At 46.8% G+C, this 9149-nt stretch overlaps 1 non-coding gene across 1 annotated transcript; it reads right to left on the reverse strand.

Annotated features, from left to right (window-relative positions):
- Positions 1 to 8318: 8318 nt before the first annotated feature.
- Positions 8319 to 8458, reverse strand: LOC127208858 (small nucleolar RNA SNORA48). Its single transcript, XR_007833129.1, has one exon. It is a non-coding gene; the product is annotated as a small nucleolar RNA SNORA48 (small nucleolar RNA).
- Between the last annotated feature and the right edge of the window lie 691 nt (positions 8459 to 9149).

Consider the following 9149-nt stretch of genomic DNA (forward strand, 5'->3'; position numbering starts at 1 on the left):
CCTGGTGGAAAATAGCAGAGTCAGCAAGTATGATTATACCCATGCCAGATAAAACAAATAATCTTATTCAACAATCCGCTGTGGGTCCCCTAACCTGTTCTTGAAAAGCAGGAGAAAGGAGACGTACCTGGCATCCAGAAGCTGCGCAGACACTCACAGCACAGCCACGAGGTTCTCTGTTGAACAGAAACCATCTCAGAATACTACCCTCAAACAATGTTGCTCTGAGACAAAACAGAATGAAGCACACCAGGTGGTGACAGCCTGTAATCCCTGCACTTGGCAAGTGAATGCAGGAAGATCAGGAGTTCAAGGTCCTCCGCAACTTCACAGAAAGTTTGAGGTCATCCTGAGTTTCAAGAGACCTTGTCTGGGGCTGGAGAGATGGCTCAGAGGTTGAGAGCACTGGCTGCTCTTCCAAAGGTTCCAAGTTCAAATCTCAGTAACCACAGGGTGGCTCACAACCATCTATAATGAGATCTAGTGCCCTCTTCTGGTGTCCAGGTGTACAGTCAGACAACACTGTATACATAATAAATAAATCTTTAAAAAAAAAAAAAAAAGATTGCCTATTGCAGTGAGAATCAGCATTGAAAAGAGACCTTGTGTCAGAAATAGACAGATGTATCTAAACAGGTAGAGAGATCACTAACAAACAAATACGATGAAGTCAGTCACACATAGTTTGTCTAAGCAGACAAATAGTAAGGTTATTGTGCCACCCACAAAATGCCAAACATCTCTTTATTTTGGCCAAAAGAGTGACTGTTGGGCTGGCAAGATGGTTCAATGGATAAAGGCACTTGCTGCCAAGCCTGGTGACCCAAGTTCAGTTCTTCAAACTCACATGGTAGAAGGAAAGCACCAATTCCAGCCCGTCTGTCTGTCTGTCTGTCTGTCTGTCTGTCTGTCTGTCTGTCTGTCTCTCTCTCTCTCTCTCTCTCTCTCTCTCTCTCTCTCTGTGTGTGTGTGTGTGTGTGTGTGTGTGTGTGTGTGTCTGTCTGTCTGTCTGTCTGTCTCTCTCTCTCTCTCTCTCTCTCTCTCTCTCTCTCTCTCTCTCTCTCTCTCTCTCTCTCTCTCTCACACACACACACACACACACACACACACCACAGTAAATGTGTGCTCACATACTTACAAAATAAGGAAAGAAGTAAACATAATAAAGTGACTTGGATTTTTTAGCCAACAATGCCTATTTTCTCAGTCTTGCTTAGGCTGGGAATGTCTGTAATACATTCTGTTTGCTAAAGAAGCCACAAAAATCAACCTAGATTCAGAGACTCATTCTCTCATGGACAGGGCTGCAAAGTCACACTGCAAAGAGCATGGTTATAGGAGGGAGCTGAGGGAGGTGCTGTGGCAAGCAAGGCATAAATGGTCAACATCAGGACTTCTTATGCAGCGGCCCACTCTGTGGACCCACAGGATTCATGGAGCTGATATTTGAGGGGTGTAAACATTTTCTCAAATTAGCTCAAGAATCTATTCCTCCCCCTGTACATTAAAGAATACTTTTGGGTTCATGTGACACCCTTTCCTTAAATTCTACTTCCTTTGACAGTAATATTGCCATTCCCTGCTTTCCAAAGTGAATTTTTTATGATCATTCTTAGGCCATAAGTGAAAAATGATGATTCATTCAAGTTTCTAATGGAAAAATATTTTAAATGTTTCATTTTTAGTGCACAAGTGTAATTCACCCACCAATATTTCCTCTTTCTTTCAATGTACCTACAGTATCATAACAGACATATTCTAAATTATACACTTAAGAAATTCATTGTAGGCTGGTTTAAGAATATAGCCTAGGGCTAGGGTGACGCTTAATTGATAGAGTGCTTGCCTGGCAAGCACAAAGCCCGGAGCTTAATCCCCGACACCATAGAAAGCAGTCCTGGTGGCATGCTCCTAGAACCCCAGCACAGTGGGTAGAAGCAGGAGAACCAGAAGTTCAAGGTCACCCTTGCCTACATAGTGAGTTCAAAGTCAGACTGTGCTACATGGGACCCTCTCTCAGAAAGAAAAAAAAAGTGTAGATGCTCATAAAAAAATTAGTTTGAGCTGGGCATGGTGGCGCACACCTTTAATCCCAGCACTCGGGAGGCAGAGGCTGGTGGATCGCTGTGAGTTTGAGGCCAGCTTGGTCCACAAAGAGAGTTCCAGGATAGCCAGGGCTATTACACAGAGAAACTCTGTCTCAAAAAAAACAAAACAAAACAAAACAAAACAAAACAAAATATTGACCCTGAACAATTCTCAAGTTCAGAGGCTCACCTGTAAAATTGTTGATGTCACCAGTGTCACTTTCTTCTGCTTTGGAATCTGCCTGGATGCTCATCTAACTCCAAAACCGTTTCCTATTTTAAAACCACATGTGTAATGAATACACACTCCTTCTCCTCCTCCTCCTCCTCCTCCTCCTCCTCTGATTTGTTTTTCGAGAGAGGGTTTCTCTGTGTAACCCTGGCTGTCCTGGAATTCACTCTGTAGACCAAGCTGGCCTCGAACTCAGGAATCCACCTGTCTCTACCTCCCAAGTGGTGGGACTAAGGGCATGTGACACCACACCTGACATGAACCTCCAGGGCTGGAGAGATGGCTCAGCGGTTTACAGCACTGTCTGCTCTTCCAAAGGTCCTGAGTTCAAGCCCTTGTAACCACATTGTGGCTCACAACCATCTATCATGTGATCTGGTGCCCTCTTCTGGCCTGCAGGTGTACATGCAGATAGAGCACTTGTAAAATAAAATAAATAAATAAATCTTTAAAAAAAAAAAAACAAAGACGACTGTCATGAACCCCCTTTTAATCAGCTACAATTGGTAGTGACTGAGTGAGAACATTAAGGAGACTTGGGTTGCTGTGGATACTCCATTTCTTTACCTGGAGGGGTATTTGGGGGCCTGTTCACCAGAAAATCATTACTGAGCTTTCTAACATGCTTCCTCAATGTGATCAATCCACTGAGCAACAAGTTTAAGTCTCTCATGACTCTGAAAATGAAAGAAGGAAATCCAAAGTATTTGAAGATTGTATAAAAGAACAAGAGGTTTTAGTTTCTGAGCATGTAAAGGTGAACTGAAAGTGGGATTAGCAACAGTCTGCAACATTTAGAAAGCGCCCAAGCCAGATAGACTGGCATGCATCTGTAAGCTGCCCTCAAGACGTAAGGACAGAAGAATAACAGTGAAGCCTCACACAAACTCTGGTGCCCCTTTTCTGACCATGTCCCCTGGATGGGGAGACCTGGTGGCACTCAGAGGAAGGATAGCAAGTTACCAAGAAGAGACTTGATATTCTAAGAGCATATCTAGGGGGAGGAGGTCTCCCTCAGTCACAGACATAGGGGAGGGGAGAAGGAGAGAAATGGGAGGGAGGGAAGAATGGGAGGAAACAGGGGAAGGGCTAACAATCGAGATGTAATATGAATAAAATAATAAAAAAATTTAAAAAAAAAGAATAACAGTGAAGCAAGTCTGAGGCCAGCCTGAGCTCCGTGCTTAACATGTGCCAAGTCTTCAGCGCGCGCACACACACACACGCACGCACGCACGCACGCAAGCACGCACGCACTGAGCTCTTTTCTGTTTCTTATCCCTTTAAAGTAGCTCCCAGAGCCTGTTTGAAGCTGTGTTCTCATCACATAACTTTTAGTTGAGGCACTCCCATGGACACCTAAGCAGACAGACTTCCAAAGCTAAGAGCCACAGAACAGCTGTGCTGAAAACACAGCGTGCCTCTGGTCCATCAGTTGTCCACCGTGGAGATGGATCATCAGGCACTGGTTAAAGTGGAAGGTCTCCTGGTCCCCAGAACTGTCTGACTCGGTCTGGGAAGGGGATGAGGAACTTTCATTTGGAAACAAATCTTCTCCCTCCCTCCCCCCTTTTTTTCCTTTCTTTTTTATTCTTTTTAAGTCAGCATCTCCCTATACAGCCCAAGCTGACCTCAAACTCTCTTGAGCCGCCATTCCAGCATGCAGCTCTGAACCTCAAGTCATTCAGAAAACTGTTTTCAGAGAACACTCTGGGCTCCGAACCTTGTGGTCTAATGGGTAAAATTGGGGGTGGGGGGTGGGGACTGGAATAAAGGCTGCCTTTCCCTTCTCCGGTGTTATTGCTGTGACTCCATGCTGCTAGGCAGCTCAGGCCCCAGAAGGAGCCTGGCCTGAAGCTTGGCTTATTCCTCAGAATCCTAAGGCCTTTTCACACATGAAATAGATTAGCTGCAGAGACCCTAAAGCCCATCTGGGCGTTTGTTAAGAGTGCAGACCCAGCCGCTGTGGAAACCTAATTTAAATCACAGTGGCAATATTTACATGCTCCGTGACTCTGTGACAATTACTTGAATCCTGTGTGCTTTATTTTCTCCCCATGTAAAGAGGTAAAACAACACATTTGCCTCATGGTGTGAAGAATTGCATATTAATAAAACACTAGCACAGAGCTCTGCAAATAATGAGGTCCCAGTAAGCAGTGGCTATTAATCCATCCTAAAGCATGGCAACAACAAACGCATTCCTCACGCAGAACGTTCTCAGAGCACCGCTGTCCCGCGTGTGAACAGTGCATTCCTGGAAGTAGCCTGTCACAGGACCTAGTGGATCACAACAGCGGTGGTACCCAGAAATCTACATTAACAAGCAAGGAACCAGATCCTGCCTTTATTATTATTATTATTATTATTATTATTATTATTATTATCATCATCATCATCATCATCATCATCATTATTATCATTATTATTATTATCATTATTATTATTTTGTTTGTTTTTTGAGACAGGGTTTCTCTGTGTAGCCTTGGCCATCCTGGACTCACTTTGTAGACCAGACTGGCCTCGAACTCACAGCGATCCGCCTGCCTCTGCCTCCCGAGTGCTGGGATTAAAGGCGTGCGCCACCACGCCCGGCTTGATCCTGCCTTTATATACAAAAGCGTGAGGTACATTTGACTAAAGCTATAGAGCGAGTGCTTCTTATCAATGAAAATGCATCACCAAGGGACAGGCACAGTTGAATGCCAATTTAAGGTGTATAGGAAATAAGTGAGCGCCACCTACTGGTTCATTTTAGAATGCTCTCAGCTGGAGTTAGAGCTGGCGGATGCTCAAAGGGTCACAGCTGAGGAGGACCTGAGTTTGTTAACTCCAGCTCGAGGGAATCCAATGTCTCTGGCCTCTAAAGGCATCAGCACTCATAACCACATCCCACACACAGACACACGTGCATATATATAATCAAAACGCAAGGCTGGGCCTGAGAAATCGCTCAGTGAATGAAGGTGCTTGCCACTAAGACGGATGACATGAGTTTGATCCCTGAGACCCACATCAGTGAGAACTGCTGACGGTTGTCCTCTCACCTCCATCTATGCACCATTTCTCACACACACACACACACACACACACAATCAATCAATCAAATGTAAGGCTGCAGCTGATTCAAATCCTTTCTCCATAGCTGATTTTGCCTTGAAAAGTAGATTGACCCTAAAGGTATCCAAAGTGCAGAAAACTGCAATTCCCCTCTTGGGAGGAAATATGATCATGTGATCTCTTTAACTAGAAGGGAGAACTTTGAAAATTAAAGCATTTCTGTAGTCTGATGTTAATGTATCTAATAAACGCCTGTCATTTCAGATCACTGCTAAAACAGTAAAGCGAGACGTAATCCCCCACCCAATCGCCCATGGCAATACTAAAAGGAAAAACAGAATGGCTAAGTGTCTTAAAACCTTGCAGTAAAACACCACAAAGCTCCCTGACTTTCGATACCTCTTCCCCTGATCCCGAGGGATAAGGAAATTGGGACAAGTATTCTTGTCCTGGTGTTCTATTTGATTCATATCCCAACTCTGCCACCTGCAGGACAAGACTTGGAAAGTTGACCATACCTCCAAAAGTTACTCAAGACCCTGGAACCTAACTAGGACTGTTGCTATGTTGTTGGGTGGTTTGGTTGTTGTTGTTGTTGTTGTTGTTGTTGTTGTTGTTGTTGTTGTTGTTTTTTCTCTTTATTGAGTCTTTGTGAGTTTCACATCATACACACCCCAGTCCTGCCCACCTCCCATCCCCTCTTATCTGCCCTTCGCTCTTGCAACCTCCCGCTCTACAGAACACACACACACACACACACACACACACACACACAAACAAAGCATAAAAAAAATCTCAATGTGTGTAGCACCCTTTTTAAACTGTTTTGTTGTGGGGGGGGGAGATTCTTATACCTCTATCTTTCTTGCTTCTCCTCCCCTGATCCCTCCTATTACCTTCCAACCACCCAACACTCTTGGTAGGAGAAAAAGAAAGTTAGTGGGGAGAGAGGGCAGATTTCTCCTTGGCTAATTCCAGCTGGGTAGGGTAGTCGGGCTCTGTAGGCCAATACCAATCTCAGCCGTCAGTCTATCCAACAGTCCAGCTAACCAGCAAACAAAGCAGCAGCCTTCTTCCTCCTCCTATAGTCTCCTCAAAGCTCTAAGCATCCTTTTCTCTGTCTGGGCTCTGCTATTTATACCCTCTCCGAGTTCTCAGAACTCAACTAACTGCTGCTGCTGGCAAAGACAATATACTTCTCTGAGCCACACAAGGCACTTATCAGCTGTGGACAAACTAAAAGCAGCACCATATCCCACACTCAGAATTAAAACAAAAACATAACATAACGGGGTCTTAAAGAAACCAGAACTTCCGCTGCAATCGTGGAAGTTGTAGTGTGTCACAGTGTGTCCCACAATACATCCCTCTGTCCACATACCTTTACTTGCAAATGTTCATTGCAATGAGTCATTGGTCAGGTTCGAGGTCTCCAGCTTCTGTCACACCATCAAGACTGGATCCTCAATGGGACTTCTCCCTCCCTGTTATCCTGTTGTTGCCCTGTGTCATTGAGCTCCTGCAGCTTTAGATCAGCATGAGCCAACCATGTGCAGATGATGTAGATTGGCTGAGCTGGTCAGCTCCCAGGCTCTCCCTTATCCTTACCACCAGAGGGAGCTCTGCAGCCCTGCTGGGACTAAGCCATCCAAAGCCACCAGCGGCAGGAGACAGAGTCTGCTCTCCTGCTCTCATGCCTTCAGCGGGCTCACCCACACCCACGCCTCCAGAGCGAGCTCCACTGCGCTGCCCAGTCAAGGCATAGGGCCCACTTTGCCAAGCACTGCAGCCAGTGAGGAGGCAGGGCTAGCTTTCCCGCCCTCACACCTTCAGGACTGGCTTTCCACCACCACCACCACCACCACCACCACACCCCCCCCCCCCCCGCCCACCTCACCCCCTAATGTGTCCCACTACCACCCTTTCCCTACTGTATCTCCCAGGTGAGGTGCAAGCCCCTCTCTCCTGAGTGCTATAGCCAGTGAGGAGGCAGGGCTAGATTTCTGGCTGTCACGCCCTTGACTACAGCAGGTGATGAGTGTGGAGAGAGGGAGGATATCGCTCCTGCCCCTATGCCACCACACAGCAGACAAGTGGCAAGGCCAGCTCTCCTGTGCTCTTGCCCTAGGGACTGGCTCACCTGTGCCCTCTCCACCAGCTCTCATGACCCTGGGGGCCTAAATGCAGCAAACATCAAGGGCGGGGTACAGTATCACTCCTGCACCCATACCACCTGATGGCGCAGGGTCGGCTCCCCAGAGTGAGGCAGACAGTGAGGGATGGAGCCAGTTCTGCACAGCACCTAGACATCATGTGGTCCCTGGCAGCTGCCCCAACCAGGGACATCCGCGTGTTCTCTAGTGGTAATATGAGGCACAGGACATCAACACCGACCCCTCCTGCTGCTATGTAACCACAGACTCAGACATGGCCCTCAGTGGCAGCTCGGGCTGGGGCCTCACCATGGCCACTCACAGGAGGCTCCTCCTCTCCTCTGTGGCATCCCCAGGCCCATCTCTTCATAACGCTCCAACTTCTCCGCTTCTCTTTCTTCCCCATCTGTGCACCCCAGACTTGGCTATTGTAGTGGCTCCTGCTGCAGGCTGGCCACACGGCTGGCAGGCCCCTGGGTGACATCACTGCACTGCATGATGTGATGGCAAACGGGTGTCTACGGACCCGCCTGTGCTATGCACCAGAGGGCAAGTCTGTGGGTGGCCTGGGGGTCTGCAGTTCTCTTCCTTCCTCCTTCACCGGACTGAGTGGTAGCAGGCAAGGCTCTGTGTGTCTATGGCCACCTGTGCTGTGGGCTGAAACGCAGGTCTGTGGGCATCGTCCCCAGCCTGCACTACACAGCATGGCAGATTGCAGGTCTCTGTCTTTCTCCTCTCTCATTGCACTGCCTGGATTTATTTTATTTTATTTTATTTTACTTTATTTTATGTGTCGTAGGCATAAAACACTGTTGGCCACCAAGCCAGGCACCAAGCTAGAATGAACAAAGGAATACCAAGTGCTCTGCCCCTGACTGAAATAAGAACAGCATCACCACAAAGATGTCTTGCCCATTGCTGAGGGACTAGGTTTGTTGCTATGGTTTAAGGCTCACTTCTGGTACTAGTGCACAGCCCTGCACATGGCCATGGAAGAAGATGGGCCAAGCTTTCTAAATAATGATATAGACAGAACTTGTATCAGGGACTGGAGAGAAGACTCAGCCAGGGAAAGCCTTGCCACAAGCCTGACAATTGGAATTCCAGCCTGGGACTCAAATAGTAAAAGGAGAGCACTGCCCGGCCTCTGACTTGCATCTCCACTCCACACTATTATGCACGTGCACAATGAAGAAGTAAATGAAATCATTCAAACTGGGGGCTAGAGCAATGACTCAGCAGTTGGGCACACCATTTGCTCTTCCAGAGGACCTGAGTTCAATACCCAGCACCCACAAGATGGCTCACAACCACCTGTAATTTCAGTTGCAGGGGACCCAATGCCTTCTTCACACAGGGTGCACAGACATACATGCAGACAAAACACCCATACTTGCAAAAAACATTTTTTTAATACTTACTTAAAAATTAAACAGAGCTGGGTGCAGTGGTGCACACCTTTAATCCCAGCCCTTGGGAGGCAGAGGCAGTCAGATCTCTGTAAATTCAAGGCCAGCCTGGTCTACAAAGGGAGTCCAGGACAGCTAAGGCTACACAAAGAAACCCTATCTCAGAAAAAAATTTAAATTAAATTAAAACTAAACTGGCAGTTATATG

Source organism: Acomys russatus, chromosome 25 (genome assembly GCF_903995435.1).
Source record: "Acomys russatus chromosome 25, mAcoRus1.1, whole genome shotgun sequence".
NCBI lineage: Eukaryota > Metazoa > Chordata > Mammalia > Rodentia > Muridae > Acomys > Acomys russatus.